General features: G+C 36.2%; 1 long non-coding RNA gene across 1 annotated transcript; it reads left to right on the top strand.

Moving 5' to 3' along the window:
* The first annotated feature begins 2,343 nt into the window (after nucleotides 1-2,343).
* On the top strand, nucleotides 2,344-3,425 carry LOC143715585 (uncharacterized). Its single transcript, XR_013195823.1, has 3 exons — nucleotides 2,344-2,663; nucleotides 3,205-3,248; nucleotides 3,410-3,425. It is a non-coding gene; the product is annotated as an uncharacterized LOC143715585 (long non-coding RNA).
* The last annotated feature ends 7,527 nt before the right edge of the window (nucleotides 3,426-10,952 follow it).

Here is a 10,952-nt window from a genome sequence, read left to right as displayed (position 1 = left end):
ATTATAATTGTTGTCTTTTAAAAAAAAATATATATATATAACATATGATTTAGTTTAACATAACACAACTAAGAGCTGTTTCGCTGAATATTATCACGATTGGAAATGTTACATTGAATTTATTGTTCAGTAAACAAGTAGCGTTGTTAATATTTATTATTGTTACTTAAATTTTAGACACAAACAATATTAACTGTTTTTGTTCTATTGCACCGACGAAAATAGTTCCAAAGGAAAGCAACAGCAGCACCCTGTTTTGTTACTGAATGATTCAGCGTTTTGAACGAATCTTTTGTATGAATGTTACATCCAGCGATTGTCGGTGTTTCTGTATTTCTTCTGTTTCGTTTCTTGTTGTTGTCCTAGGTTACTTCCTGTGCTTAATTGATGGGGATGCCGGCGCCCGAGGCGTGTCCCAGCTGATGGCATAAAGAGGGCTTGGGTGTGGCAAGAGGAGGCGGGAGAGACCGGCTTTGTTCGGTGTTTGAATTGTTGTTTATATGCAAATGTAAAACTTTTGGAGTTAACAAATAAATCCTTAGACATTTGTTTGCCGAACTTTCTCCTGCCTTTCTTTGTTACTATCTGAGAGCCAGTAGTAACAATGAATGACTCAATAACTCAATAATTAAGAGGGTCACTTGTCGCCACCTATTGGCGGTTTAGTTTAATGTTTAAGTATTGCATTTTTTTTAATTTGTATATTCAAAGATATATTTAAAACATCTCATGATAACATTATTTACTGCAGTTGTAATTTTGCAGTGCAAATTATTAAATTTGATGGGTAACAGCCCTATAGTGTCTTATTATTATGAATTTATTGATCATGTAAGAATTTGACATGAAAGATGATGCATACATTTAATAAGGTTATACAAATATTTGTATTAATAATTGTATTAATACATTTTATAAAATGTATTTAATAAATGTATTTTATTAAAAAGTCTTATGCAACCTGCTGACCTTCTAAGCTAACATTTTTGTTTAAAGTGTAAATTGCAGGTCAACCACCACAATCAATGAATGTGTTAATTAAAGTGCTCAATATATATATATATATATATATATACATTTAAAAATTCTGTCTTAAAATGCGTTAAAATAACATTTATTGGGGTTTCTTCAAAGGTAGCATGTTTTTTACCGTAACTGGGTGATGACGTCATAACAGGGAGTAGCAACCCGTACTCTGCCAGATTCCTTCTGTTTGCGGTTTGACTATGGAGAACGACTGGGAGACTGAAGAGGTGGGAAACCATCAAATTCTTGATGGACCACAGCCCTACAATTTTGAACCAGTCAGGCGTGAGAGAGGGGAGGAAATTGTCAGAAATCATGGCCCTCAAAGAGTTATTAATGCTTGGTGTGAGGAAAATTAGTGGAGGGTTGTGGAAAGAAACTATATGGGGATATATGCGCATGTATGAAACCTATATGCAGTTTATATGCACATATATGCTACATATATACAGCATATATGCACATATATGCTAATATATATGCTGCATATATGCGTATATATGGCACATATAGGCAAAACTGAGGTGCATATATGTGCATATACAGGCCATATAGGTCTCCTGTATTGCTTCTTTATATCCACATATAAGCCCTATATGTGCATACATGTCTCCTAGCTCATAGCAGGATCTGGTCATTTTTTACTGTCATACATGATGCCTAGCTCATATTTTCTATTATCAAGGCAATAAGAACTAACTAAAAAAAAAATTATGCAAGAACTGTATGTGCAAACATGTGAAATTGGTATCACATGTAATTGGCATGTTATGGAATTTAATTATGGCAATTAAGTGAGAGGAGATGGAAAGCTATGGGAAAGCCATTTACAAGGTCAATTCTTTCTTGTATGAAGATAGTGGAAAAGAAGGAAATAACAAAATGGTTTGTCGTTTTTTTATTTTGTCAGTCAAGCCCTCTTTCCAATTTCAGGTCACTTCCAGATTCACATTACAGCTCATGGGCCTACACATCCACACATTCACCGTTACATCCACCAAATGCAATGCAAAATGCAATGTTTTCTGTATTGTCTTAATGCAGTTTCTAGATGAATATGGCTGAAAGGTCATTACAGTCTAAATGTAGCAACAACAAAAAAAAGAACATAGAACATACATTCAAGTAATCATCATCATCATCATCATCATCAGCATCATCATCATCATCCCATCTATCTGAGCATTTCACTGTGGTTAATGAATTTGAAGACAAGCATGTATTTTAGTCTGTAAAGTTTATAAAAAAACGAAAAGCCCAAAGATCTGTATCTCTGCTAAATGAATTTAATATGTTTGCGATGCCATTTATCTTTTCTTTTCTTTTCTTTTCTTTTCTTTTCTTTTCTTTTCTTTTCTTTTTGTCCAAATTATTGTTGTTTCAAGTTATAGATATCAAATGTGAAAATGTGTAAAAGAAATGTGTCAAGAACTTGATATCAAACTCTGTAATTTTGAAAATTAAAAAAAAAAAAAAATCTCCACTCTGCTGCTACCATGGCTGCTACAGCGCCGCGTAGTTGATGAGTCATGACGTCACCCGCCTGACGTTTGACGATTCGCGCCGAAAGATATCGGCTGGGAGTGAAAATGGCGATGGAGCGTTGGAGATCTGCTATGTCCTACTTATCATCAATCGTAAGTATTCCTAATTTTAATATTTATTAGCAGGGTTTTTTCTGGAGATGGATATTGCGGTGGCAGAGAAGTATAAACGTAGAAATTGTATGGGCTGAAAGTTTAACACGTGTTTGGCAAAATAAATGCTATGTTGTTAGCTGGTAGTGTGGGTGCTCATATAGCCGTTGATAAGATTCAAATTAGAATTATATTTATTTGTCTCTTTCTGGAGGAATTCGTAGAGGGTTCACAAAAGTCATGGCCTAGAGAATACAGTTCATGAGTACACACACTTCTCTGCCTTCAACGGCTCAAGAAGGCAATCGGCTCTAGAAAAAAACCCTGGGGAATTTGAATTTGGGAGAAATATATATATATGTTTTAATTGCGTTCACAAACAGGTTTCCTCTGCAGAGCCTTATGAATGGGCTTTGTAGGGTTGTAGCTTGCGTTCACAGCTGCAGGAAATGTCTTTCGAAGAGTAACGTTAGAGTTGCTGGGTGCTATTTTGATTTAGTGATTATAATTGTTTTTGTTTTTTTATATAACCTCTTTCTAGAAATCCCTCAAATGAAAAGTGACCTCGCCATTATTGCTCAAAAGGTAAGTTCCTCTGTTTTTCATTGCTTTTTAAAATTGTTTCTCAAGCAGATCTGTAGAGACTTGTGATGTTGGGCTTGGGCTGATTGATAGTGTTAATTATTTGATGTATTTGCACTTTAATTTATTGAAGAGAATAACTATATTTTTCTTCTATGAACAAGACTGGAAGGAGTCCTGTGTAGGATCTAGATTCCCCCTTCTCGACTTTTGGAGAAGTGCAACCGGTGAGTAACCCCCTTGCATTTCTATTTATTTATTTAGTTTACTTGTTACTCAAACAGAGCTATATGGATTTTTATGATGTTTGGCTGATTACTTTTGCATGTAACTTTAATTTATTGACATGTTAGATGTTTTCCAAGCCCCCCCTGTAAATAAGAATCTATAGTGGCTTGCTTGGATGAATAAAAATTGTTGTGGAGTTTTACTAAGTTTCTTTCTTCTCTAAGACTCCAGAGAGGAGACCGAGCCATTTAAAGCGAGTCCCATGGTGACTGAGTGCTTTCGAGAGACACCACAGGTGTGTGTTACCCTTTTATACCTCAGATTTTTCTGTACTTATTTTACTTAAGGCTCCAACTGAGCTATAGGGATTTTTATGTTGGGATAGTTAGTGGTAATATGTAATTTACTTGCCCCATATGCATAAAATTGTTGAAGTTTTACAATTGTTGAGTTTAACAATGTTTTTCTTCTCTAACAAGACTGCAGCAACAGCTGAGACATCAGCGAAAACACAGGTGGGTAACATTATTTAGTAAGGATGGGTATAAACTGTGTGTTTGTAGGAGCCAATTAGTGTTATACGAGACAATCATCCTTTCCTCCTGCACCCCTTCGCTCCTCTCCACCCACTGTCTTTTCTCCTTCCCTACTCTCCATCCAACCTCCTCCTCCAACCTCCTCCTCCCTATTATTATATTATTATTATTAACTATTGGGAAGCTAAAAATAAGAATCAATATGAAACATAAAAACCTTTCTAAAAGTTGCCAATAAATTAATATTGTGATGTGAAATTATTTTTCAGATTGAAGTTATAAAGGGCTCTGGGGTGTTTTGCCAGGCCTTGCCACCTCTGCTACTGCCATGGTGTGGAATCTGCTGCTGGGCACCTTTTGATTTGGAGACTTTGCTAAAAAGCAACCTGAATGGTACAAAACAACATGTTCCTAATCTCTTCTGTCCTTGAAAAAAAAAAAAAAACAAGTCAGTCATATTCTGTGGAATAAATTATGTTTGTGTGCGGGCATACCATTGCTTTTTTACTTGCCATTTTTGTATTTCCTTGCACCTCAAATAAAAGTGATGTGTATATAAAAAATAATCTCTTGTTTTCACCACCTTCATTTTACCGCCATTTCATAATAATTTTGAAATATTACTTTAAGGTGGGAAGCCAACCAGAGGGGATGGGGAGCAGCTGGTCGCCCTTGACCAAATTAAAAAGGCAGCCATTATTGGTGAGTAAATGGATAATGCGTTGAGAAGGGAAAACAAAACTTTTAAGACTTTATAAGTTCACTACTTTAACCATAGCCTACTTGTATCAATGTTTATTAGGTATCAATGGAGACTGTATTAGATAGGGCACCCATTATTGTTACTGTATCTGCTTGTAACCTATAATACTAATTCATTGCTTGCTCATTTCTTGATCCTACCTTTTCTAAAGCCACATTTCTGAATTTTTCATATCCATGAATTTTCTCTGCTTTGGATGCACATGATTGACCGTGTGACTGTTAACAATGCAGTCCCCATGACGGACGTGCATATGAAAGAACGATGCCGCTAGAAAAAAGGGGGGGTGATGTTTCCAATCAGAATTTCTTTCAGATTTAGCAGAATCCAATCAGAATCTTCCAAATGACGTGTTTACATGACGCATTTTTTATTATGATCAGCCCTTTATCCAAAATATGTGTCCAATCGCAGCTGTACTGTAAGCACTTTGGGTTCCTGATGAAGCACTATATTATTATTATTATACTGTCTTATTATTTTTGTCTTCTCTAGATGCTACATTGAAGAAGTGGCCGGCAGCCAGCTGAGGACAGATAGGCACATCTATCAATTCGAAGCTCACAGAGCTGAGAAGATCAACAAGATAAATTGGGGTTTTTTCTGTTCAGTTTTTTGTCTTATTTTTGTTCTTGTACTATTTGATTGTCCTTAAGTAAATAAATAATAAAAATTTTTACATCTTGGGCTATTATTTATGTTGCCTAGTAGCTATGGATTTTAATAATAATACTAATATATAGGTAACATATAGCTGCATATATGCACCTATATAGGTACATATATGCACATATATATATGCACCTATATAGGTACATATATGCAGCTATATATGCACCTATATATGTACATATATGCAGCTATATATGCACCTATATAGGTACATATATGCACCTATATAGGTACATATATGCACATATAGGTACATATATGCACCTATATAGGTACATATATGCACCTATATAGGTACATATATGCACATATATATGCACCTATATAGGTACATATATGCACCTATATAGGTACATATATGTACCTATATAAGTACATATATGCACGTATATATGTGTACATATATGCACGTATATATGTACATATATGTGCATATATGCACATATAATATAGGAAAACGGCCAATTTTATATATGTCACATATATCAAAACCTATATTAAAACATACATGTTTATATAGGTTTTTTCCATGTGGGCGAGTAGCTAGAGTTAGCATAGGTTAGCCTGGTGCTACCTCGGATAACATTAGGAAACAAGCTAGTCTTTTCAAGCTAGAAAAAAGTCTTTTCAAAATCTTGCCGTCATGTAGAATAGCAAGAAGGGACAACAACTGAAGACATTATTTACTTACATGGTGTTAGTGGTCCTAATCAGAGCTGTAGAGATGCACACACTGCACAGGCACAATGGCGCTTTTGCTGGCATCTGTTGACAGAACGCGATATTCATATTGCCTGTGCTAAAACGCAACTAATTTACAATGCTCATTGTCAGAAAGAAAAAAATAGATCGATGTCCCTATCGCTGTGTTTGACAGGTGTTTGTGTGGGCTATGCCACCCAATGGAATCAGCAGTGGAGAGTATGTGCTGTCGTGAGGTGAACGCGTTTTGGAGTTTAGTGGAGCAGCTCGACCCGCGACCGGCAATTCTGACGTGCCTTACGCAGCATCCTGGTTTTGACGCATGCTGCCTGAACCCGTTTGTTTTATGCATAGCTTACTCTCATTTCAGGCAGGATCACGGTCCTCTTGAAGCCAGCACACACGAGTATATTTACAATTCAGTTATTTAATTAATCATTTCTGAATCTAAAAAAACGTTTCTATTAAAATCAGCTCGCTTCGTAGCCACAAACTTCACCCAGGCACGAATCAGCCGTTTGTCCTTGGGGAACTTGTGGAGCCTCTCTCCCGTATTAGAAGTATTTGTACATCCCGCACAAACACAATAGTTCACCATTTTTGTTACTTGCCGTTAGACTAACGGTAAATCAAGGCTTGGAGTCCCTGTTATGACGTCACGCCCAGCCTAGTGGAAGGGAGGGGGCGTGCTTAAAACCACTGTAAAACGTACCAACTTTTCATATTATATTCGGCATTTTGGTACAAAAAACATAAAAAACAATGGTCGGCGGTTCTTATCTTTATGTTTAATAAGCACATTGCATTTATCTTCATAAAAAATGTAACCTGCAATTGACACTTTAACCTCTATTCTGCAGTGTATATACATTTATGAGTGTGAAGTAGAGAGGTAGAAAGTAGAAACAGCTTTGGACTTCAAGAGTAAATGCTTGTATAACGTTATGAGCACAGACCCATTTGATATTAGAACTGCTTTACTTCTAGGTTGGTTGTTTATGTTTTTATGTTATGGTCATACTGTGAAATAAATGTAATTTAGGGGGGGAAAACAGGGTTGTCCGTGTTTCTAAATTTTATTTGGGTGCATAGCATGGCCTGGATGCGTGTAGGATTTCCCGGCCTGAAATTGTGTCCCAGTCCGGCCCTGCCTTTAGGTCATGTTGGAAGAGGAAAACGAGGAGAAATGCAAGGCTTTTACTCGGAAAACACCCATCCAGGGTTTTGCAGTGATTGGTGTCAGCTGCTGGTGAGTGAAAATTCGTTTAATCCACCAGTTCCAGTCTAAAAGCCTACTTAATCATCTAACTATTCTTTCTTTTTTCTAACTAATCTTTAACTTAACAAATTCTTTCTTTCTTTCTTTCTTTCTAACTTTGCTAATAAGCTAATAGAAGAGGTCAAGTCTGAAGAAGAACCTCATCAGTCTGTTTTCTGCTGGCCAAGTTACTACAGGTTACAGAGGTCAAACACTACGTGACTTGCGTGATTGGATTTACAGAACTGTACTTTTATGTGTATGTCTTTAATGAATAAAGTGAACATTATCTGTACTACTTTCTGAGGAGGGAATGTGTCAGTATGTTTTGGTAGTCTGTGTTCAGGCCCTCTACAACTTTGGAGGAACTGTGATTCCCTTGTGCTTTTGTGTGTGTTGAATGCTCTGTGCAGGTCTTGTGATATGCAACAACAGACCCCCAGACACATTTCTACGACCTCCGAGGTCATCACCGGACCGAGTCTTGGACTCGGATGACAATTATCTTGATTAATGTCGACTTACTCTCCTATCTATCCATAAGTGTAGAATTGTTTAGACTTTGTTTTCTTAGCCAATCAGAAGTAGCCAACATGTATGTACTGATGTCATTCATGCCCTTAGAAATGGTATAACTGGTGTGAGATTTTGTGTTCGGTAGAGTCTCTGGCCTGCATCCTCCTCGATGAAACTGCAAACTATTCTTTAGTAAAGCCTTCAGTAAATGTTTACTTATTTGACTGAACCTCACGAATCTTGGTCTTCTTTCATCATATCTGGTTCTGGGTCTTTAAGCTGTTATCCCCTAACACAAGAAACATGATAAATCTTGTTAAACCATTGGTAGACCATTCTTGTTAATGAATCATGGGTAAATTCGCTAATCAGGAAAAAGTTGGATATATTTAATTCTTTAACAAACATGTATACTCATTCATAAGTTACATTTATACATGTACAAATTCATTTCAAGTGTATAGCTTTTTGTTTGTTGTTTTATTATGTCTATGATCTTCGTAGCTTGATTTTAATCAAATAATATAAAATAATTACTAATAGAAGTATTGTATGTAAATAAGTATTAACATTATAAATAATAATATTATATATAATAAATTAATATTAATAATAATAAAATAAGATATAATTATAATGATATTATCATTTATTTGCCTGGCTAAAAGTGGCATACACCTCCGACTTCCGGTTATTAGCAGAAGCTGACATCCGGTTTTATTGGCAGGTACTGTCAGCTGCCAGTGGCAGGTACTTCCTGCTGCCAGCTGCCGATTTTTTCGCTGAACCCCCTCTCTCTGTGCAGGCCACTGCCAGAGACCACTTCCATATATGGGAGTACATAATGAGAAACAGATGTTACCATACAAAGACTGGGACTTCTGGGATTTCTAACGGTTCAATTCTCTCAAGTCTGCATTAGATGCATCCTAGATACAAATAAAACTTTCATGCGTCCACTGTACTTGCGTTCTTTAGTATTGGAATTGAACTTCGATGGTTGATGATGAAGTAATACGAGAACACAAGGACACAAGATCGCTTAAGAATGCATATTGAGAAACGGCCTCATGAATATTCATTTCTTACCGGCATGCATCTTGCGATGATCACCAGTGATCTCTAAGGAGCCTATTGAGGCGGATTAAACAAATAAAGTAAGCATGTGTACAGTGTTCCATACTTTTCAAAATAGTTATACTTATTTGCATAAGGATCAATTGAAGTTTCTCATGGTGGAATATCTCTCTTACATCCAATGTCAGATGTCAAACCAACGTTATCACAGCATTGGGCTTTTCGCCTCATATAGGCCCTACGTTTTGTCCAAGGGCCTATTAATGCATGGAAGCCCAGGACCTCTCTGCACAAAAATAATATATGTAGTATGTTTATAGGCTATATATTTATAAATATGTATTTTATAATTAGTTTTATACTGGCTTATGGGAGTTTACAGGAGTGACAACTGCAATCTATAACTGAACTCAAACCTGTAAATATTCAGAATACACCTGCATTATCGGCGAAGCTTATGCTGTGTGTACAGAGTAAGCTAAAATTATAGGATTATGTATTTTTTTGTACTTTTCAGGACTGACGCGGGGCAGTTGACAGGATTGTCCCTGGCCTGCTGCATCCTCACTTTAGTTTATCATGTGATAGTGTTTTTAAGTCTTGGCAAGAGATGCGAAAGAGAATTCAATTCGTTACTCTCAAGCTGTTTTTTTTTTTTTGTGCAAAATGCACTCATGACTAAAGCGCGCACAGAGAGCTGCATCTCGTTCGTGGCACAGACAGTGTGCGAACACCAAATTTTGTTCTTGTGCTTGACTGGATAAATGTACACAAAATGATGTCAAAATATTCGTCTTGGTGAGTACACGTCTCCCTCTTCACGATGACTCGCTTGCTTTAGTCCTCAGATGTAAGTCGCTTTTGGATAAAAGCGTCTGCTAAATGACTAAATGTAAAAATGTAAACACATTCGGTCATTTCTTAAAGCTATGTTTTTCATAAGCACTTTTTGTTATACTGGTTGAAACTGTCTTCACATTCTAGTAGCAATCAATAGTAGAAGTGGCTTAAATAAAAAAAATAAAAAATGTACACTGCATTTTCTGTGGAAGCACTGAAAAAAAGACTTTTGCTAAACATTTGTAAAGCAACTTTTTTTGCCCTGCACAGTTGCACAGAGTAATGGGATAAATAGACAATATATACCAAAATATGTGCCCTGCTGAGTGAGCAAAACTGCATAGGCAGATATGCAAACATCTGCACATTTGAATGAACATAGACAGGATGAGATAGGACAACACATACCCTATAAATAAGCAGATCTAACACCATGACCTATGATCTCATATTCAGCCATGATACCACATGTTTTAATTTCTATGTGTGCCTAGGCTACCATGTCGGATGGTTTCTCTCTAGTGACCTATGACTATGGGCCTGTTTACACCCAATTACTTTATGCGTTTTCTCAGATCAGATAGTTATTAGTTCGTGAAAAGACCAGGTGAAAACGCATTCGAGACATTTAAATCCGATCGCTCAAACCACATCAGGAAGCCACTTTTTTTTTTAATAATTCAATGTTTTCTGCAGTTGTACAGTAGGTTATACAGTAGGCTGCAGTTCAGTTTGTTGAATGTTCAAAAATAACAATGATGTTTCTTTAATGAAAATAATAACACTCATTTAATGATACTATTTTAAATTTCTTAAAGAAAACAATTGATAGGATTTAGAAGATGTCTTACTGGAGGTCTATCAACAATGCTTACATTTCAGCCTCAAATAGCACAGTAAGCAAACAGCCTTATTTGGAAGAATATCACACATCTCTCATCTGTTACCCACTCAACCAGGTTAGCTAATGAAGAGTATAAGGGTGCAGTTCGCACTTCTTATTGGATCTTTCTTACAAACAGCATTTTCTTGCATTTTGCAGTTTTTGTTGACCTTTTTCTTTCAACCAACTTTTTTGCAAATCAAACTGCATTAGGAAGGTAGGAATGAAAAAA

This window comes from Siphateles boraxobius, unplaced genomic scaffold, assembly GCF_051911475.1.
Source record: "Siphateles boraxobius isolate OS27281-9 unplaced genomic scaffold, OSU_SipBor_1 6, whole genome shotgun sequence".
Lineage (NCBI taxonomy): Eukaryota > Metazoa > Chordata > Actinopteri > Cypriniformes > Leuciscidae > Siphateles > Siphateles boraxobius.
The sequence above is the reverse complement of the archived record's forward strand: the minus strand, read 5'-3'. Positions and strand labels throughout refer to the sequence as shown.